Source organism: Procambarus clarkii, chromosome 32 (assembly GCF_040958095.1).
Source record: "Procambarus clarkii isolate CNS0578487 chromosome 32, FALCON_Pclarkii_2.0, whole genome shotgun sequence".
NCBI lineage: Eukaryota > Metazoa > Arthropoda > Malacostraca > Decapoda > Cambaridae > Procambarus > Procambarus clarkii.
The window spans coordinates 43778995-43802552 of record NC_091181.1 but is presented as its reverse complement, the minus strand read 5'-3'; the positions used below and the strand labels follow the sequence as shown (position 1 = coordinate 43802552).

The 23558-nt window shown below is 44.4% G+C and overlaps 1 protein-coding gene and 1 pseudogene across 1 annotated transcript in view; one reads left to right on the top strand and one right to left on the bottom strand.

The window, feature by feature from the left end:
- The window catches only part of LOC123759495 (uncharacterized), a 430513-nt gene that overhangs the window by 383881 nt on the left and 23074 nt on the right, over window positions 1-23558 (bottom strand). The window lies entirely within an intron of this gene.
- LOC123759569 (U2 spliceosomal RNA) lies at window positions 18803-18946 on the top strand (annotated as a pseudogene).

The following is a 23558-nucleotide window of genomic DNA, read 5'->3' as shown; positions in this document are numbered from 1 at the left end:
TTTTGGTCATTTGTTTCAGCCTGGTCCGGGAATCGAGCCCGGGCCACAGAATTGCGAGTACTGTGCGCTGTCTGCTCAGCTACCATACCCCCCCCCCCTACCTAAACCAGGGGTACCCGCTCAGCTACTCAGCCCGGCTTGAGGCCTGGATCAACTTGTGATAACTTGGTCCAACAGGCTGTTGCTTTTAGCTGCCCGAAAGCCCGCATATTCCCTACAGCCCGGTTGGTCCGGCACTTCTTGCAAGAACTAATCCAATTGGTTCTTCAAGAAGTCCACGAGAGATGCGAGCAGCAGTAGAAGTCAAAGACCCGCCGGACTAAGACCTGCCTTCCCCCTCGACCATGGAGAATACCTTCTCCACCATGGGCCTCCTTCGTGAGGCTGTGGAAGGCAGCCTAGCCAGCCTGCCACCCCGGGTCTCCATGTTATCAACCACCTCAGGAGCACCTCCACACCCACCTCTTGAATTTCACAACAAGAGAGAAGGACACCGGGAAAAAAATTGATCCGAGAAGCGCAGGAGTTTGGCAGGAGTTTGAGGGACGCTTGAAGAGGTTCGGCAAGGCCTGATCTGGTCCACCCAGGCGACACAAGTTCTTTATGGTTTCAGGAGGACACAAGGTCTAACTTGAAGGGTTTTAATGTTTGTCGTCGGTGTCTTCGAGAGAAGACTTGGAGTGAGGGTTCGGAACAAGGAGTTCGACTGGATTTTGTGATTAAGTCTGTGTTTGTGACTAACCGGAAATATCTTTTAAAGAGGATTTTGTACCCCAACTCTTGCCTCTTGTAAGATCAGCAGTGGTGTAGTTGTTTATATTTGGGCCAGAACAATGCTATACAGGATGTGAAACTTGTACTTCTGGATGTGATGTTTTGTTGTCGCATCCGGCCACCAGCCGGATGGTGTAATGACATTTTCAAATAAAGTTAGATAAATATACACACATACCAAAAGAATAGTGGTGGTAGGAGAACAAAATATTTGTGTGTAATGTTTGTATAATAAAGTTTGTATAATGTGTAAATAGTTTGTAGGAATATTTGGGCAGCCCGCCCAAATAGCTGGTCCCCTAGCCTACGGGGCTCGTCCGGCCCCCTAGCCTACGGGGCTCGTCCGGCCCCCTAGCCTACGGGGCTCGTCCGGCCCCCTAGCCTACGGGGCTCGTCCGGCCCCCTAGCCTACGGGGCTCGTCCGGCCCCCTAGCCTACGGGGCTCGTCCGGCCCCCTAGCCTACGGGGCTGGTTCTCATACCCGTAATACGGCCGCATCAGACGCGGGCCAATTTTTGTTTTTATAAATTTAAAAATAAAATATTGTGCGTCTTTTACGTCGACAAATACGGGTGTGTGTGTATATATATATATATGTCGTACCTAGTAGCCAGAACGCACTTCTCAGCCTACTTTTCAAGGCCCGATTTGCCTAATAAGCCAAGTTTTCCTGAATTAATATATTTACTATAATTTTTTTCTTATGAAATGATAAAGCAACCCTTTTCTCTATGTATGAGGTCAATTTTTTTTTATTGGAGTTAAAATTAACGTAGATATATGACCGAACCTAACCAACCCTACCTAACCTAACCTAACCTATATTTATAGGTAAGGTTAGGTTAGGTAGCCAAAAAAAGCTAGGTTAGGTTAGGTTAGGTAGGTTAGGTAGACGAAAAAACATTAATTCATGAAAACTTGGCTTATTAGGCAAATCGGGCCTTGAAAAGTAGGCTGAGAAGTGCGTTCTGGCTATTAGGTACGACATATATATATATATATATATATTATTAAATATGACCGAAAAAGTAAGATTAATAATTCTAACACGGATTTTCTCAATCTTTCGTAAATTACGCTTCACTGTTGGAGGTAAATCAAAAATCACTTCTCCAAAATTCATTTTTATTTCTAGTCTGACGCGACACGGGCGCGTTTCGTAAAACTTATTACATTTTCAAAGACTTCACAAATACACAACTGATTAGAACGTATCTCTGATTTTATATCTACATTTGAGTGAGGTGGGAAGGGTGATGTGGCATTAACACAAGACAGAACAGGAGAGGATATTAATAGGGTATTAAAAGTATCAACACAAGACAGAACAGAAACAATGGGTATTGAATAGAAGTGTTTGTAGAAAGCCTATTGGTCCATATTTCTTGATGCTTCTATATTGGAGCGGAGTCTTGAGGTGGGTAGAATATAGTTGTGTAATAATTGGCTGTTGATTGCTGGTGTTGACTTCTTGATGTGTAGTGCCTCGCAAACGTCAAGCCGCCTGCTATCGCTGTATCTATCGGTGATTTCTGTGTTGTTTACTAGGATTTCTCTGGCGATGGTTTGGTTATGGGAAGAGATTATATGTTCCTTAATGGAGCCCTGTTGCTTATGCATCGTTAAACGCCTAGAAAGAGATGTTGTTGTCTTGCCTATATACTGGGTTTTTTGGAGCTTACAGTCCCCAAGTGGGCATTTGAAGGCATAGTCGACATTAGTCTCTTTTAAAGCGTTCTGTTTTGTGTCTGGAGAGTTTCTCATGAGTAGGCTGGCCGTTTTTCTGGTTTTATAGTAAATCGTCAGTTGTATCCTCTGATTTTTGTCTGTAGGGATAACGTTTCTATTAACAATATCTTTCAGGACCCTTTCCTCCGTTTTATGAGCTGTGGAAAAGAAGTTCCTGTAAAATAGTCTAATAGGGGGTATAGGTGTTGTGTTAGTTGTCTCTTCAGAGGTTGCATGGCTTTTCACTTTCCTTCTTATGATGTCTTCGATGAAACCATTGGAGAAGCCGTTATTGACTAGGACCTGCCTTACCCTACAGAGTTCTTCGTCGACTTGCTTCCATTCTGAGCTGTGGCTGAGAGCACGGTCGACGTATGCGTTAACAACACTCCTCTTGTACCTGTCAGGGCAGTCGCTGTTGGCATTTAGGCACATTCCTATGTTTGTTTCCTTAGTGTAGACTGCAGTGTGGAAACCTCCGCCCTTTTCCATGACTGTTACATCTAGAAAAGGCAGCTTCCCTTCCTTTTCCGTCTCGTAAGTGAAACGCAGCGCGGAAAATATACTAATTTTATACACTGCTACCAAAATATACTAATATATATATATATATATATATATATATATATATATATATATATATATATATATATATATATATATATATATATATCGTACCTAGTAGCCAGAACGCACTTCTCAGCCTTCTATGCAAGGCCCGATTTGCCTAATAAGCCAAGTTTTCCCGAATTAATATATTCTCTCAAATTTTTTTCTTATGAAATGATAAAGCTACCCATTTCATTACGTATGAGGTCAATTTTTTTTATTGGAGTTAAAATTAACGTAGATATATGACCGAACCTAACCAACCCTACCTAACCTAACCTAACCTATCTTTATAGGTTACGTTAGGTTATGTAGCCGAAAAAGTTAGGTTAGGTTAGGTTAGGTAGGTTAGGTTGTCGAAAAATAATTAATTCATGAAAACTTGGCTTATTAGGCAAATCGGGACTTGCATAGTAGGCAGAGAAGTGCGTTCTGGCTACTAGGTACGATATATATATATATATATATATATATATATATATTTAAACCTAGAAGGGGTACCACCTCTGGTTCAAGTGTAGGGACCCATAGCCTCGGAGAAGAAAATAAAGAGTACTCAGAGAAGACCTTGTGGATCCTCACTGAACACTTTGATATTTTGTTCTCCTACCACCCCTATTCTTTTGGTATGTGTGTATATTTGTCTAACTTTATTTGAAAATGTCATTACACACAAAAAGTTACAATATTGATTACATGCAGGGTACAAGGCTGCTTGTCACAAGTTGAACAGCTCCTCCAGCTCCTCAGATGGCGGGCAGGAACCATGGATGCAGTAAGCATTTCCTCTCTGGATCGTCACACTAAGGCGCTGAAAAAGAAAACTGGCAGCTCTAGGGTCTCTAGTTGTTTCGATTAGCTTAGACCCCAACTCCTTCAAAAAGCTAGCAGCACTTTTACCCCAGGCACCAAGTGTCTCTGAGGCAATGAGGATAAAATTGTAGTGGTGCTCAAGGTCTCTGTATTTACGTGACTTGGCCGCTTCCCGGTGATTGGCAGCTCCTTCTGCTTGTGTAGCATTGAAGTCAACATAGGTATTGGCTAAAGTTGAAACGCAAGTGTAGTCCCACACCAATTGTCTATCATTCTTCCAGGGGTTCACCGTGATTCCGTCTGGGCGACCGACAGGCTCATCAGAGTTACGGGACATTAGGTAACGGGGCTCTCTTTCTGCTGGACAACCAGCTGTGGTAAGGCTTCTCTTAATGTCATTGACCTCGCTGTGTCTTGCATGCCATCCTCCTGTCCTTTGGCAGAGAAAGCCATGCCGTCCGTACCTGTCGGCATCTGCCTCGCCGCAAATACACCTGTATTCGGTGTGGATTGGGGCAGCGAGGCGGAGAGCCACGGCAATTCGGAGGGCCTGCGGTGTGAGACGGGTGCCGGTTGCTGACATTGGGGTTGCTAATAGGAAGTCACCTGCATGGGGAGCTGCTACAGCTATAAGTCGGACAGTGTCATGTCGTGTTGTCGCAGCTTCTAGAAAAGTCGCACTTCTTGGTCGGCAATGGGGCGATCCCAGCTGGATTGCTTTTGGGCTTCAGAAGGCGGTGGTTGGGGTGCTGGTCCTGCGAGAGAGACACATTTGGTTGTGCAGTCTGTGAAGCTGGGATCATGTACCCCCTGCCTGCTGAACTAGGTGTTGAACTAGGTATATATATATATATATATATATATATATATATATATATATATATATATATATATATATATATATATAAAGGTTACAAGATATACATTGGTTGATACAAAGAGTGCGTAAAGGTTATGGATCTCTTGAAGCTCCTCCGCTTCCAGACAGGAACCGAGGATGCAGCAGGCGTTTCCCCTCTGGATCGCCACACTGAAGCGCTGAAACAAAAAATTGGCAGCTCTTGGGTCCCTGGTGACGTCAATGAGCTTGGAGTCCAATTCCTTGAGAAATCTCAAGGCACTCTTGCCCCAGGGGCCATGCGTCTCAGACGCTATGGGAACAAAGATGTATTGACCTTCCAATCGCCTGTATTTGACTGATTTTGCTATTTCCCTGTGGTTGGCCGCCCCACCTGCTTGATCAGCACCGAAGTGTACATAGGTGTCAGCCAGGGTGGATACACACATGTAGTCCCATACCAAGTGCTTGCTCCTTTTCCAGGAGTATATGGTAATGCCATCAGGGTGACGTGCGGGGAAATCCGGGTCTTGGACCCCTAGGATACTATGTTCTCTCTCCACTGGACACTGAACTGAGACGAGGCTTCTCTTGATGATGTCATTGACCTCGTTGTGTCTTGCATGCCAGCCCTTTGTTCTTCTGCAATGCAACCCATGCAGTCCATATTGGTCTGCTTCCACCCTGTTGCAAATACACTTGTATTCAGTGTGAATTGGGGCACCAAGGCGGAGGGCCACTGCTACACGAAGGGATTCTGGATCTAGACGCGTGCCCATTGCTGATATGGGTACTGCCAGGAGGAAGTCTCCTGCATGGGGGGCACGCACTGCTCTGAGGCGAGCTTTCTCCTTGTCTGATGTTGCGGCTCTGAGCCTGGCATCAGCTGTTTTTTCTACTAGTGGGTGGTCCCAGCCGGACTGTATAAGTTTTGTTTATTGGTTCTATGACGGGTGCTGGGGCTGCAAGAGCATTCCACTGATTTGAACATTCAGTGAAAGCAGGATCGTGTATTCCTGCTGAATCACTCAGGAATTCCATAGGATATCTCTTACGAGATCGTGCGATGCATGGGAGGAGGAAAGGAAAGCTGGTAGAGCAATCTGGGAGGCTGTGCGGACACCAAGGCCGCCGAGTCTTACAGGGAGGGTTGCTTGCTCCCACTCAGAGTCGTCCAATGGCAGGTTCAGGACTTTCACCAGCATGAACCTCAGAAGGGTGTCATACACATTTAACTTAGGGCTGCTGTAGGATGGAGAATATCTCTGAAAGTAAAGTCAACTTAGGGAGAGATAGGCATCTTGTGCGGAGGAAGGGAGCATCATGGCAATCTTGTCAATCCTGCCCAGCATTCTCTTTAGATCAGTGATTTTTGCATCCAGGACCTCCTCGATTGCTTGTGGGCCAATGGGGGCCCCAGGAAGGCGCAATCTAGTGACTCGACAACGAGAATGTCTGGAAGAACATTTTTTATTTGGCCAGTGATGTCTGGGTTGCGGGAGACTATTTCACATTTGGATGCACTCCAGCGAGAGTGCCATCATCCAGGTACCAGATGTTTAGCTCGCTTGTCAGACTATCAGTGACCTCTTTGATAGCTAAGCAGAAAAGAAGGGGGCTAAGGGGGTCACCTTGTTGGACACCTTCACAGGAGTCTATTTCATGCTCCCCAAAAAGAAGCTTAGAGTTCTCACTGTAGCACGATCGGATGAATGGGTAAAGGGGACGGAAATGGTTGTGTACAGCCCTGAGGACAGAGTCTCGTCTGACTTGATTGAAGGCATTTTTAAAGTCAAGCTTCTGGTCCGGGAGATCAGCAATGTAAGCCCGCGCTGCATGTGCTGCAGCTTCACAACCTAAGGGAATCCCAAACCCGAGCTGATGAGGTTTCAGCAAGGTGGCTGCTTCCTGGCTGATAGATCTCACTGCAGCCTTAGCTACGAGGCATCGGGAGGTGTTGCCAACGGCAATGGGCCCGTTTCCCCTATCCTCCTCCTTTAGAGCACAGAGTGCTGCTCCATAAAAGACAGGCCTGATGTCCTCAGGGATGCCGCCAGCCAAACACATGTTGGAGAATCTGGTAAGTTCCACTAGAAGGTCCTTTGCAGCATCTCCAAGCACCGGGTTCAGCATTTGTTTGATGTGCTGGGGTCTTAGGCCTGTAAAGCCCCCTGCTGAACCTGTTGGGAAAGACATGGCTGCTTTGTACACCTCAGATTCTCGAACAGTCAAGGGTTCTATGCCAGCATTGTTTTCCTGGGGATCCCTGCTGCTGTCGGGGGCTCTGGGTGGGTGTTTGTCTTGAAGAGCCTCTGCTGTCGTGGCGTTCCTGGGGGCAATAGTGTCATCGCTGGTCATGATTCTGATGGCACCTGTAGTATTGCCCTCTTCTATTTTCCTGGTGATCTGTGCTCTCATTTTATGGTTCTCAGGTGAGTTATTGTTGGTCGTCCTGCGGCTGGAGTTTATGTATTTTTATATATATATATATATATATATATATATATATATATATATATATATATATATATATATATATATAATATGTCGTACCTAGTAGCCAGAACGCACTTCTCAGCTTACTATGCAAGGCCCGATTTGCCTAATAAGCCAAGTTTTCATGAATTAATTGTTTTTTGACTACTTAACCTACCTAACCTAACCTAACCTAACTTTTTTCGGCTACCTAACCTAACCTAACCTATAAAGATAGGTTAGGTTAGGTTAGGTAGGGTTGGTTAGGTTCGGTCATATATCTACGTTAATTTTAACTCCAATAAAAAAATTGACCTCATACATAATGAAATGGGTAGCTTTATCATTTCATAAGAAAAAAATTAGAGAAAATATATTAATTCAGGAAAACTTGGCTTATTAGGCAAATCGGGCCTTGCATAGTAGGCTGAGAAGTGCGTTCTGGCTACTAGGTACGACATTATATATATATATATATATATATATATATATATATATATATATATATATATATATATATATATATATATATATATATATATATATACAAAAATTGTATTAATGATATAGTTAGGAGTCCATAGTTACAAGTAGTGTTCATTTATTCAAGAACAAAGTAATCGTAAAAGCCTAGCTCCTGTAATATAAATAAATTACACACTGCATGATAAAAACGTTAAGGCCCATTATGACATGATACTCTCTATGATTATAGACTTTATGTCTTGAGCGGAGGATTTACGGGAATATTTACCCAAGGATTCAGGCGTTATTTTGAAAGTATTACAGTGGTATATGGAGGTTAGTATTGTTATAGATATTAGTATTTAATTTGAGAGTAATTATAATATATTCTTCATATCCGGTAATTCATTTGATACATTGGTAGTTTTAAATTATCTCTGGTCTCGATATGTTGTAATTAACCTCATGCATTCAATTTTAGAAACATATGCAAATGGACAAAATAGCAGTGGAATGCACGCTATATGTACAGAGGTTGAATGCACCCACTAGGTTATGTGATCGAATACACCCAAGAAGTACAGTGGTTGAATGCACCCACTAGGCTATGTGATCGAATACACCCAAGAAGTACAGTGGTTGAATGCTCCAAAGGCACATAGAGTAGACGCATTCTCTACAAGGATGACCGAACGCAATTTAACGTACAATGATCAAATGCACCTTTGACGTCTAAGTGTTGAGTCAGCATATACTAGGGGGGCCTGCGGTTAACTGTGTACACTGGTAGGTCACTTATGACAGGAGCCAGTGAAGAAACTGAGCTGTAAGTGGCGACGGTAAACAATTTCTCAGATCGAAATCCGCTGAGAGTTCATAAAATTTCCTCCGAACGGGGCATTCGTTGAGGTTTCCGATCATCATGAAGTGGACTCAATAGGCTCTCTCTCTCTCTCTCTCTCTCTCTCTCTCTCTCTCTCTCTCTCTCTCTCTCTCTCTCTCTCTCTCTCTCTCTCTCTCTCTCTCTCTCTCTCTCTCTCTGTCTCTCTCTCTCTCTCTCTCTCTCTCTCTCTCTCTCTCTCTCTCTCTCTCTCTCTCTCTCTCTCTCTCTCTCTCTCTCTCTCCATATCCCTCCCAAAAATGTGCACTGTACACCAGTACACACACACAAGGCTGCATCAGACACTGGCAGGCTTCTAACACTACACAAATGTTCGAGTTTGGCACTAACTAACACACCTTAAAGTCCCTTCAATGAGTAGTCCAGTTTCGTGGCTCCGAGACGAATCTTCGACTCAGGTTCCTACAAAACCCGAGTCTTCTTGACCGAGGAAGATGGCGCCGGATTAAGTTCCTATGTGGAAGGTGCTGAGGTGACCTTCATTAACAGCCTGAACCTAATTTCATAATGTAAATCATTGCATTCAAGTGTGAATGGTCTTCTCCATTTCTTCGCTCTTTCTCCGTCAATAACTTCCTCAAACTTCACCCGTCTCATTTTCTCTCTTCCTTTTGGCCCGTATTTCAAATGACCTCTTTCCAATAACACCTTTATCAGCCCTCTACTAACTTCCTTTTCTTCCCCCCTCCACTATCTCCACTCTTCCCTCCGCCTCCCCTATACCCCCATCCACTGTCTTTTATTCCACCCCTCCACTCTTCTCAAGTCCGCTTGCCTTGAGAGACGGATGCCAAAGTTAATTTCGACCTGCCACTAAAGTTGTGGCAAAAAAGAATCCCTCTGGTGACTCTGTCCGTCTCTGTCTGCATATCTCTCTCTCTCTCTCTCTCTCTCTCTCTCTCTCTCTCTCTCTCTCTCTCTCTCTCTCTCTCTCTCTCTCTCATTGTTTAAATCCCAACGTATTCTTCTTTCAATTAGGTGTCTGCCTTTCTCAATAAAACACTTTTCTAACTTCATAGAGCACTTGAAAATTTAGGAAAACACAGAGATAAAATGGCATACTGTTACTTAACAAATTCGAGACAAATTCTATGCAACCTCTTTTCCTAATGTTGCCAAATATACATCTGCAAACAAGACCATACACCCGGAACATTACAGTCTTCACGCTACTATTGTATCTGAAAAATACATTATACAAAATAATTGCATACCACAACACTGTTACTAAGGAGAACGGGTTTATTAGTCATTACCGAACAGTACGTCACTGACCATAGTAATTATTCAATGCCTAATTAAGTCTACAAAGGGAAAAAGCTAACCGTTAGTTTAAAGACTAATCAACACCCATATATATTTAAGGAATTATCCCACGACGTTGAGAGGGCCTCGGCAGAAATGTAGAGATGGAGGACGAACCGGGCTGTGGTGGGTATGTTGGCCTGCGGGCCGCTCCAAGCAACAGCCTGGTGGACCAAACTCTCACAAGTCAAGCCTGGCCTCTGGCCGGGCTTGGGGAGTAGAAGAACTCCCAGAACCCCATCAACCAGGTATCATGGGACACAGATATCACTGAACCTGGCCCCGGGCCTGGCAGCTCATCACGGGACACTAACCCGTGCAGCCGATCATGGTAGAGTTTTAGCCAGTCCATCTGATCATGAGATAGTTGTACCCTTGTAGACGATCAGCGTCAATTGTAACCAGTGCCAATTGTAACCAATTGTAATCTGGCAGTTAACCAGATTGTGGTTATATATTTGTATAATTGCAGTAGCCACAATTCATGTTAGACTATAAGAGTTGCAACATATCGTGGTAAATATTCAGCATTACAGACGATCATGGATTATATATATATATATATATATGTCGTACCTAGTAGCCAGAACTCACTTCTCAGCCTACTATGCAAGGCCCGATTTGCCTAATAAGCCAAGTTTTCATGAATTAATGTTTTTTCGTCTACCTATCCTACCTAACCTAACCTAACCTAGCTTTTTTTGGCTACCTAACCTAACCTTACCTATATATATAGGTTAGGTTAGGTTAGGTAGGGTTGGTTAGGTTCGGTCATATATCTACGTTAATTTTAACTCCAATAAAAAAAAATGACCTCATACATAGTGAAAAGGGTAGCTTTATCATTTCATAAGAAAAAAATTATAGTAAATATATTAATTCAGGGAAACTTGGCTTATTAGGCAAATCGGGCCTTGAATAGTAGGCTGAGAAGTGAGTTCTGGCTACTAGGTACGACATATATATATATATATATATATATATATATATATATATATATATATATATATATATATATATATATATATATATGTCGTACCTAGTAGCCAGAACGCACTTCTCGGCCTACTATGCAAGGCCAGATTTGCCTAATAAGCCAAGTTTTCCTGAATTAATATATTTTTTCTAATTTTTTTCTTATGAAATGATAAAGGTACCCATTTCATTATGTATGAGGTCAATTTTTTTTTTATTGGAGTTAAAATTAACGTAGATATATGACCAAACCTAATCAACCCTACCTAACCTAACCTAACCTATCTTTATAGGTTAGGTTAGGTTAGGTAGCCGAAAAAGTTAGGTTAGGTTAGGTTAGGTAGTCGAAAAAAAATTAATTCATGAAAACTTGGCTTATTAGGCAAATCGGGCCTTGCATAGTAGGCTGAAAAGGGCGTTCTGGCTACTAGGTACGACATATATATATATATATATATATGTCGTACCTAGTAGCCAGAACGGACTTCTCAGCCTACTATTCAAGGCCCGTTTTGCCTAATAAGCCAAGTTTTCATGAATTAATTGTTTTTCGACTACCTAACCTACCTAACCTAACCTAACCTAACTTTTTCGGCTACCTAACCAAACCTAACCTATAAAGATAGGTTAGGTTAGGTTAGGTAGGGTTAGTTAGGTTCGGTCATATATCTACGTTAATTTTAACTCCAATAAAAAAAAATTGACCTCATACATAATGAAATGGGTAGCTTTATCATTTCATAAGAAAAAAATTAGAAAAAATATATTAATTCAGGAAAAGTTGGCTTATTAGGCAAATCGGGCCTTGCATAGTAGGCCAAAAAGTGAGTTCTGGCTACTAGGTACGACATATATATATATATATATATATATATAACATATATATATATATATATATATATATATATATATATATATATATATATATATATATATATATATATATATATATATGTATATATATATATATATATATATATTGGAGTTAAGATGTTAGAGACCAGTTAGTTGACATCATTTCTACCCCTGGGTGTAACTACAGGGTGTAACGGACACCAGGGATGACTTGTAACGTCCCAGACTGTCACCTCTACCCTCGAGGTAACAGACTCGAGTATCAGAGGATCTTAACTGTCACTTTACTCTGTCTTAACGGGTTGTGAGTTAACGGCTATGTTGTTCACCGTTGTTCCTTACTGTAACCTTAGTCCAGTGATGCCTTGTAATACCTGGTGTGTGATCACCACGTGCCGCGGGGTACACGGGAACACTGTTACCACAGTTACAGTGCCGCGGGGTACACGGGAACACAGTTACCACAGTTACAGTGTCACGGGGTACACGGGAACACAGTTACCACAGTTACAGTGTCACGGGGTACAAGATAACACTGCTACCACAGTTACAGTGCCACGGGGTACAAGGTAACACTGCTACCACAGTTACAGTGCCACGGGGTACAAGGTAACACTGCCACCACAGTTACAGTGTCACGGGGTACAAGAAAACACTGCTACCACAGTTACAGTGCCACGGGGTACAAGGTAACACTGCCACCACAGTTACAGTGTCACGGGGTACAAGAAAACACTGCTACCACAGTTACAGTGTCACGGGGTACAAGGTAACACTGCTACCACAGTTACAGTGCCACGTGGTACAAGATAACACTGTTACCACAGTTACAGTGCCACGGGGTACAAGGTAACACAGTTACAGTGCCACGGAGTACAAGGAAACACTACCACCACAGTTACAGTGCCACGAGGGTACAAGGTAACACTGCTACCACAGTTACAGTGTCACGGGGTACAAGGTAACACTGCTACCACAGTTACAGTGCCACGGGGTACAAGGTAACACAGTTACAGTGCCACGGGGTACAAGGTAACAATGCTACCACAGTTACAGTGCCACGGGGTACAAGGTAACACTGCCACCACAGTTACAGTGCCACGGGGTACAAGGTAACACTGTTACCACAGTTACAGTGCCACGGGGTACAAGGTAACACTGCTACCACAGTTACAGTGCCACGGGGTACAAGGTAACACTGCCACCACAGTTACAGTGTCACGGGGTACAAGAAAACACTGCTACCACAGTTACAGTGCCACGGGGTACAAGGTAACACTGCCACCACAGTTACAGTGTCACGGGGTACAAGAAAACACTGCTACCACAGTTACAGTGTCACGGGGTACAAGGTAACACTGCTACCACAGTTACAGTGCCACGTGGTACAAGATAACACTGTTACCACAGTTACAGTGCCACGGGGTACAAGGTAACACAGTTACAGTGCCACGGAGTACAAGGAAACACTACCACCACAGTTACAGTGCCACGAGGGTACAAGGTAACACTGCTACCACAGTTACAGTGTCACGGGGTACAAGGTAACACTGCTACCACAGTTACAGTGCCACGGGGTACAAGGTAACACAGTTACAGTGCCACGGGGTACAAGGTAACACTGCTACCACAGTTACAGTGCCACGGGGTACAAGGTAACACTGCCACCACAGTTACAGTGCCACGGGGTACAAGGTAACACTGTTACCACAGTTACAGTGCCACGGGGTACAAGAAAACACTACCACCACAGTTACAGTGCCACGGGGTACACGGTAACACTGCCACTACAGTTACAGTGTCACGGGGTACAAGAAAACACTGCTACCACAGTTACAGTGCCACGGGGTACAAGGTAACACTGCCACCACAGTTACAGTGTCACGGGGTACAAGAAAACACTGCTACCACAGTTACAGTGTCACGGGGTACAAGGTAACACTGCTACCACAGTTACAGTGCCACGTGGTACAAGGTAACACTGTTACCACAGTTACAGTGCCACGGGGTACAAGGTAACACAGTTACAGTGCCACGGAGTACAAGGAAACACTACCACCACAGTTACAGTGCCACGAGGGTACAAGGTAACACTGCTACCACAGTTACAGTGTCACGGGGTACAAGGTAACACTGCTACCACAGTTACAGTGCCACGGGGTACAAGGTAACACAGTTACAGTGCCACGGGGTACAAGGTAACACTGCCACCACAGTTACAGTGCCACGGGGTACAAGGTAACACTGTTACCACAGTTACAGTGCCACGGGGTACAAGAAAACACTACCACCACAGTTACAGTGCCACGGGGTACAAGGTAACACTATCACCACAGTTACAGTGCCACGGGGTACAAGGTAACACTACCACCACAGTTACAGTGCCACGGGGTACAAGGTAACACTACCACCACAGTTACAGTGCCACGGGGTACAAGGTAACACTACCACTACAGTTACAGTGCCACGGGGTACAAGGTAACACTACCACTACAGTTACAGTATTCTTTTCACCACCACGACCACCTTCATTCCGCACACTGTTAAAAATTAAGCTAATGACTGTGAAGGGATCAGTCAATTAGGCAGGAATTCCAAGGAAGTGAATCCAAAATTTCATGGAAAGGGGTGTTGGTGGGGGGGGGGAAGTTACTTAACAATGCAGCTTACACCAAACAAGGGAGAATATATTTGAAATAATAAGTGCTTTTGGGAACACAGGAAACGTTCAAACACAATAAAGATCGGAAAAATCTAAAATAATAATTGAGGGAATATTTGCTAAACACAAGAAATCACTTAAAAATTGGGTTTATTAACACAATATATGCAACGCACTGTCTAGATATTATATCCTATCCTAGAGGCAATGATGTCAAACAAGGATTTATTAACAATTGTACTTAAACTCAAAGAAACTTGACTTTTTATCTGCTGTTAAATCCCTGGTAAGATATTATGGCTTCGATAGAGTGATCCCACCCCGCCAAACACACACCCAAACTACGACGTTGGTACAACGTTCAAACAAGTTTTAACACCACCTAACCAGTTATAACAACCAATATAGCAAGTTGTAACAACGTTCTAATACGTTATAAACACGATAAGCCAAGATGTAACAACTTTATTACAAGTTGTAACAAGCGGAAAATAGAGACAATTTCGGTTTGTGTTGCCAGAGGTACGTGTCCTCACGGCCCGCAAACACCACACTGCCCTCACCCGGGTTCAAACAAGCCTACCGACCCAGCCTCTCTGATTGCCAGACTAGTTATAAAGCTTAATTGACAAAACTAATTCATATGCACTTGGCCGAATAAGGGGATTGAATGTCTATTCACAAATGAAGGTAATTTACAGAGACAATTGAACAAGGGTAATGTCCAATACACTTCTAAGTAATGTCATGAATTTTTCTAAATTAGTGAATTTTATTATCGAGGGAGCAGTGGTGAGTGTACACCCGCACGGCAGCTGACCTGCGCTGACTCATGTACAACATTGGCAGCTTTTCTTTTTTTTTCAGGGATATTCCTGCGTGGGCCCTAAGCCTCTGGCTGGCCCACTGGGCGGGCCCTAAGCCTCTGGCTGGCCCACTGGGCGGGCCCTAAGCCTCTGGCTGGCCCACTGGGCGGGCCCTCAGCCTCTGGCTGGCCCACTGGGCGGGCCCTCAGCCTCTGGCTGGCCCACTGGGCGGGCCCTCAGCCTCTGGCTGGCCCACTGGGCGGGCCCTCAGCCTCTGGCTGGCCCACTGGGCGGGCCCTAAGCCTCTGGCTGGCCCACTGAGCGGGCCCTAAGCCTCTGGCTGGCCCACTGGGCGGGCCCTCAGCCTCTGGCTGGCCCACTGGGCGGGCCCTCAGCCTCTGGCTGGCCCACTGGGCGGGCCCTCAGCCTCTGGCTGGCCCACTAAGTGTTGCTTGTTTCTGTTTTACTTGGGCGGAGTATGAGTATTTATGACTCGTATGGTCGCTTCAGTAAGATTTTGTCCCATGTGTTTAACAACTTCTGCTCTGTTGAATCTAAGTTGAAATCTTAATGGGTTTGTAACTGTGCACTGTGTTAGATAATGTTCCAGTGGTCTGTTGTGGTTGTAACTGTGCACTGTGTTAGATAATGTTCCAGTGGTCTGTTTTGATTGTAACTGTGCACTGTGTTAGATAATGTTCCAGTGGTTTGTTGTGGTTGTAACTGTGCACTGTGTTAGATAATGTTCCAGTGGTCTGTTTTGATTGTAACTGTGCACTGTGTTAGATAATGTTCCAGGGGTCTGATGTGGTTGTAACTGTGCACTGTGTTAGATAATGTTCCAGTGGTCTGTTGTGGTTGTAACTGTGCACTGTGTTAGATAATGTTCCAGTGGTCTGTTTTGATTGTAACTGTGCACTGTGTTAGATAATGTTCCAGTGGTCTGTTGTGGTTGTAACTGTGCACTGTGTTAGATAATGTTCCAGTGGTCTCTCGGGCATTTCTCCACAGTGCAACATTGGCACTTATCGTTGACAAGACCAGTTATCATAGCTAACTCCTATGCACTTGCCCCACTTAAGGGACTTAATCTTTATTCTCATGTGAATGTTACCTTACATAGGTACTTGAACAAGGTTAATTATTAAGTACAATTACTGAATCATAACTTGGGTTTCTCTAATTTAAGGAATTCAAACAAACGGAGGATGTGGCAGGGAGACATTGTGGAGTTGAGGGAGGAGGAGGAGGTGCTGCCGCCGGCCACGCTAGCCACCTGACCCGAGTTCAAGGTGTTGTCGCCTCAAATAAGTCAAGCCTCTCTTTCTAATGAACAAATCCTCAAGGGCCATGACGAGGGTTCGAACCTACGTCCGAGAGGATCCCAGACGATGCCTTAATCGACTGAGCTACGACATGGTTAAAAGAATTGCAACCGGGAAATCATTCTGATTTACAAACGGATCCTGCAGTCTCTCCCTTTGGAACTCTACTTACACAAGTACACTGTGACAACATGTGTACGACACTCAGCACCGAGATGTGGGGTTCAGGCCAAAAATTCACTCTCCCAGCAGCTAGTGTGCGAGCGCGCAAACGCGCGTCTATAACAATCCAATTTATTTGACATGAATACATAACTATGAACAGTTGAGCTGTTACAAGGGGACGCGACCCTTGTATGTCGCGACTTGTATATAGCCATTGTAATATGATCTGAGGGTTAGGATTTAGCATAGGACGGTGTAGTTAGATTCCCTTTCTCTCTTTTGACGGTAGAGCGACGGTCTCGCTTCGTGCAGGTCGGTGTTCAATTCCCGATCGTCCAAGGGGTTGGGCACCATTCCTGTCCTTCGCTCTACCGTAAAGAGAGAATGGGAATTTAATTATCTGAGTAAGAAAATAAAAGAAAATGTTTTGAGGCTGGATGCAATGCCAAGCTTGTAAACTTTAGCGCATATTGTATATTACGCAAGAACAGGCAACAGGCGGGGCACAGGAGCTGATGCTCGCCCTGCAAACACATACGTAAGTACACATAGGTCAACACTCACGGATGCAAACGCAAATTTTCCAAAAGATATAATTAATCTCTGACGATGTTGAAATTATCAAAAGGCAATATGACTAAACTTTGTGTAAAAATTGTTTTGCAAGAGTTGTGAGCCAGGAGAGGTCTCCTCCTCCTCCAACTGGTGGAGACACTACACCCCGCCACGCCACGGGTGCCGTCGGGGACCTGAGCACTCTTACTCGACCTGGAAGCATGGGTGATAGGGAGGGACCAGCTGCTGCATGGGTAACAGCTTCTTCCCCATATCAACCTACCCTGGCTTTGTGCCCTGGTGAGGCCAGACCGACAACCAGAGCACAACTCCAGTCTCCTGAGACTGATGGATGTCAACTGCTGCATCTTTTTTCAATCTTTGGCGGCTTTGTTTACAAATATTAAATAGGTTTATGAGCTCGGAAGCACCAGGAGGCTGTTTATAACAACAGCAACAGTTGGTTGGGAGGTTTACATCAGTGTAAACTGTTTAACCAAGGTAAACCAAGCCGACAAAGCTTGAGAAAAGAATGTAGAGGTTTCGTTAGTAGATGTGTAAATGTTTGTTGACCCCCCTGGCCCCGAGCTTAGACAGGTAGTGATGACCTTTTATCAACGGAAAACAAGGTTCTGGCCAGGTTTAATTGTGGCTTCAGGGTGTGGCTTCAGGAGTGTGACTTCAGGGTGTGGCTTCAGGGTGTGGCTTCAGGGGTGTGGCTTCAGGGGCGTGGCTTCAGGGTGTGGCTTCAGGGGCGTGGCTTCAGGGTGTGGCTTCAGGGGGTGGCTTCAGGGGATGGGTTCAGGGGTGTGGCTTCAGGGTGTGGCTTCAGGGGTGTGGCTTCAGGGGCATGGCTTCAATTGTGTACTCACCTAGTTGTGCTTGCAGGGGTTGAGCTCTGGCTCTTTGGTCCCGCCTCTCAACCGTCAATCAACAGGTGTACAGGTTCCTGAGCCTATTGGGCTCTATCATATCTACACTTGAAACTGTGTATGGAGTCAGCCTCCACCACATTGCTTCCTAATGCATTCCATTTGTCAACCACTCTCACACTAAAAAAGTTCTTTCTAATATCTCTGTGGCTCATTTGGGCACTCAGTTTCCACCTGTGTCCCCTAGTGCGTGTGCCCCTTGTGTTAAATAGCCTATCTTTATCAACCCTGTCGATTCCCTTGAGAATCTTGAATGTGGTGATCATGTCCCCCCTAACTCTTCTGTCTTCCAACGAAGACACTCTCTGTGGAGAGAGTGAAGCCCTGAAGCCACACTCTGTGTGGCTTCAGGGTGTGGCTTCAGGGTATGGCTTCAGGGGTGTGGCTTCAGAGGTGTGGCTTCAGGGGGTGTGACTTCAGGGTGTGGTTTTAGGGGCGTGGCTTCAGGGTGTGGCTTCAGAGGTGTGGCTTCAGGGTGTGGCTTCAGAGGTGTGGCTTCAGGGGGTGTGGCTTTAGGGGTGTGGCTTCAGGGGTGTGGCTTCAGTGTCACCTGCTCCAGGAGACCCTATTTAGGGTGCTGGTGTAGAGGAGGGGGAAGTGGATGAGACAGTGAGACCCAAGAGCTTGACAACGAATGGAAGACAGGACTTGAGATTACATATTAAACTGATTTTTTGCAACATGGCGAAGTGCTAGGAGCTTGCTCCACCTTTGCCGCGGATCGGCCCGATATTGCAGTTCCTCTGGGATCGGTCCACTCCCTTCGCTGACACAAAAAACATGTATGATGTATGCTCGGTATAACTGGTGAAGAATGGAACAAAAACTGTATGTGTTCTGGTCTCAACCTAAACCATACAGCGTTGCCAGTCAAAGAACTCAAATTAACAGCGAACAGACCGTTCCTGAATCACACAGGAGAATATATTCAGTGTAAATATTTAACTACGCCATCGACCAGATTGACGCGAGAGATGACGTGACATGATCTCTCACTTCACCTCACAGATGAAGTGAGATGAACAAATCCACAAGGGCCGTGACGAGGATTCGAACCTGCGTCCTGTAGCATCCCAGACACTGCCTTAATCGACTGAGCTACGACAGGGTAAAAGGGTTGAAACCGAAGTTCTACTGAACTTACTGAACTACCCTTTCGTAGCTCAGTCGATTAAGGCAGTGTCTGGGATGCTCCCGGACGCAGGTTCGAATCCTCGTCACGGCCCTTGTGGATTTGTTCATTTGATGCATCACGTTAGTGTGATCTCTGTGTGTGAAGATGAAGTGAGAGATTGACAGATAAAAATGAGTGATTGATAGATGAATTGAGGAGATTTCTAGGTCATCCAATGGACATATGAGGTCTGTAACAGCAGGCTGGAGAGAGTATTACAAGCGCTCTTCATATAGTAGGGATTTTATATACTGTGAAGAAATGATGATGAATAATATATCCACATATATTTGCATACATATATTTCATCAAGAATGCTGTACACATGAATGTCAATGTACAGCTTGGTCAAATGGTCAACACAGGATCTGTAATGGAATTTATAGAACAAAGATCACAATAAATGCAAAACTACTGCTTGAGCGTTTTCTTGTAATTGTCGTGTATTTCAGGGGACTTTTGTAGCTCTTGAGAACGTCTTAGAATTAACACACACACAAGCATTCAGTCATCTTATTCCACTCTAATTTTTCTTTGTGAGTTACAGTCATAAAAATGCATGTTTTTTAACACAGAAATTCCAACCCATTTTGTTTTAATGACAGTAGTTAATGCCTGTGTTTGGTACAACGGACGAAGATGGACTGTTGAAGCAAACACTCTTCACTGTCTGTACTATTACTTTTGTAGAAGCACGAAAAAAAGTAAAAATATGAACCTAAACATTCCCAGGCCTAGTTTACCATACATATATATTTATCATAATAATCCTTTGGAAGCTTATTCAAGGCGTAGGATTACTTAGATAGGTTAGGTTAGGTTAGGTTAGATCCTTTAGTAATTTTTTCATATTTTTTCTAGTATGCCATTTTAGCTCTTTCAGTTATATAAATCGTGAACTTTTTGGTAGTCGAACAGTTCATTGCAGTGCATATGACCAAACAGTTGCAATGGTTGCTGTCTTTACTGGAGGATGGGACTGACAATTGGCTTGCAATGATACACAGGAGTGACTCAACATAGCGGGCGGACCTCAGCAACACTCTCTACAGAGAGAAAACCCGTATTTGTTGCTGAGTATGTTCCCGGGATCACCAACGTCGCTTACACCACAAGGTCCATTAATATAGATTTTACAAGTGGAACTTGTGTGTGTACTCACCTATTTGTACGTGCAGAATAGAGCATTGACTCTTGGATCCCGTCTTTCAGCCATTGGTTGTTTACAGCTATGACTCCGGTCCTATTTCCCTATCATACCTAGTTTTAAAATTATGAATAGTATTTGCTTCCACAACCTATTCCTTAAGTGCATTCCATTTTTCCACTACCTCATGCTTAAAGAAAACTTCCTAACATCTCTGTGACTCATCTGAGTTTCCAGCTTCCACCCATGTCCCCTCGTTCTGTTACTATTCCATGTGTACATTTCTTCTATGTCCACTCTGTCAATCCTCTGAGTATTTTATACGTTCCTATCATATCGCCCTCTCCCTTCTTTTTTCTAGTGTCATAAGGCTCAGTTCCTTCAGGCACTCTTCATATCCCATCCCTCGTAACGCTAGAACGAGTCTCGTTGCAAACTTCTGAACCTTTTCCGGTTTTCTCATGTGTTTCTTCAGGTGGGGACTCCATGATGGGGTGGCATACTCTAAGACGGGTCTCACGTAGGCAGTGTAAAGCGCCCAAAATGCCTCCTTATTTAGGTTTCTGAATGATGTTCTAACTTTTGCCAGTGTAGAGTACGCTGCTGTCGATATCCAATTTATATGTGCCTCAGGAGTTAGATTAGGTGTCACATCCACTCCCAGGTCTCTTTCTCGAGTCGTCACAGGTAGGCAGTTTCCCTTCATTGTGTACTGTCCCTTTGGTCTCCTATCACCTCGTCCCATTTCCATAACTTTACATTTGATCGTGTTGAACTCCAGTAGCCATTTCTCTGACCATCTCCGTAACCTGTTCAAGTCCTCTTGGAGGATCCTACAATCCTCACCTGTCACAACTCTTCTCGACAACTTTGCGTCATCCGCGAACATCGATATGTAGGATTTTACTCCTGTAAACATGTCGTTAACGTATATTAGAAATAGAATTGGTCCCAGCACCGATCCTTGAGGTACTCCACTCGTTATTGTTCGCCAGTCTGACTTCTCGCCCCCTTACCGTATCTCCCTGGCTCCTTCCTGTTAGGTAGTTCCTTACCCATGCTAGGGCCTTTCCGCTCACTCCCGCCTGCCTCTCAAGTTTGAATAGCAATCTCATGTGCGGTACTGTATCAAAGGCTTTCTGGCATTCCAGATAAATGCAGTCTGCCCAACCTTCTCTGTCCTGCTTTATCCTCGTTATTTTATCATGGAATTCCAAAAGGTTTGTTAGGCAAGATTTCCCTGTCCAGAACCCATGTTGATGCTTGTTTACAAACCTAATGTTCTCTAGGTGTGCAACCAGTCTTAGCCTAATTTTACTTTCCAGTATTTTACAGGGGATGCTTGTCAGTGATACGGGTCTGTAGTTAAGTGCCTCCTCCCTATCACCGTTCTTGAAAATCGGTGCAACATTTGCCCTCTTCCAGCCACTGGGCAATTCTCCCGACATAAGTGATTCATTAAAGATCCTTGCCAGAGGCACGCTGAGTGCCTGCACTGCCTCTTTCATTATCCACGGTGATACTTTGTCTGGTCCAACCGCTTTAGTTGCATCCAGTGTTGTCAACTGTTTCATTACCTCCTCTGCTGTCACCTCTATATCTGATAGTCTTTCATCTAGGGTAATCTCTTCTAACAATGGGAGCTGCTCAGGCTCGGTTGTGAACACTCCATGGAAACTGGCATTCAGTGCCTCGCAGATTTCCTTGTCACTTTCAGTATATGCCCCTTCTGTTTTCCTTAGTCTTGTCACTTGGTCGTTCACCGACATTTTTTTTCTTATATGGCTCTGTAGTAATTTAGGTTGCTTTTTCGCTTTGATCGCACTATCGTTCTCATACTTTCTTTCCGAAACTCTTCTTATGTTAATGTAATCGTTCCTAGCTCTGTTGCATCTGATCCTGTTGTCCTCTGTCCTTTGTCTTCTGTACTTCCTCCACTCCCTCCTGCTGGCCAGTTTTGCATCCTGACACTGTCTATTAAACCATGGGTTTAATAGACAGTTTATATTCCCTCTTATTCTTTCCCTTTACTGTTGGTATAAATCTCTCTTCGGCCTCCTGGCATTTCCATATAACTAGGTCCATCATTTCTTGGACTGTTTTTCCTCTAATTTCTTCCTCTCACTGCACTTCTCCCAGATAGTCCCCTATCCTCCTGTAATCAGGGGACTGACAGCTGAGTGGACAGCGCTTCAGATTTGTAGTCCTGATGTTCCGGGTTCGATCCCCGGTGGAGGCGTAAACAAATGGGCAAGAGTTTCTTTCTCCCTGATACACCTGTTCACCTAGCAGTAAATAGGTACCTGGGAGTTAGACAGCTGCTACGGGCTGCTTCCTAGGGGTGTGTAACAAAAAGGAGGCCTGGTCGAGGACCGGGCCACGAAGACGCTATGCCCCGAAATCATCTCAAGAAAACCACAAGATATCCTATAGTCCCTTTTCCTGTAGTCAACTCTCCTTTCCCAGACTTCTTGTCCCATGGTCACAAGTTTGAGTTCCATCATGTAGTCAAAGACTAGGACACAATGGTCGCTGGCCCATAGAGGTATTTCATGCTCTAAATTCTCGATGTCTTCTATGTTCTGGGTGAAAATCAGGTCTAATAGGCTCGGTGCATCTCCTCCTCTTTCCCTTGTGTCTTCCTTCACATTTTGTGTTAGGAAATTCCTGTCTATAACATCTACTAACCTTGCTTCCCTGTGTATTCACCTTAGTTGTGCTTGCGAGGGGTTGAGCTCTGCTCTTTCGGCCCGCCTCTCAACTGTCAATCGATTGTTTCCACTACTACTACTACTTTTTTTCCAGACCACACACACACACCCCAGGAAGCAGCCCGTGACAGCTGACTAACTCCCAGGAACCTATTTACTGCTAGGCAACAGGGGCATAGGGTGAAAGAAACTCTGCCCATCGTTTCTCGCCGGCGCCTGGGATCGAAGCCTGTACCACATGATCATGTGTTCAGCGTGCTGTTCGCTCAGCTACCTGCTACCAGTGTGTGTGTGTGTGTGTTTACTAGTTGTGTTTACTAGTTGTGTTTACTAGTTGTGTTTA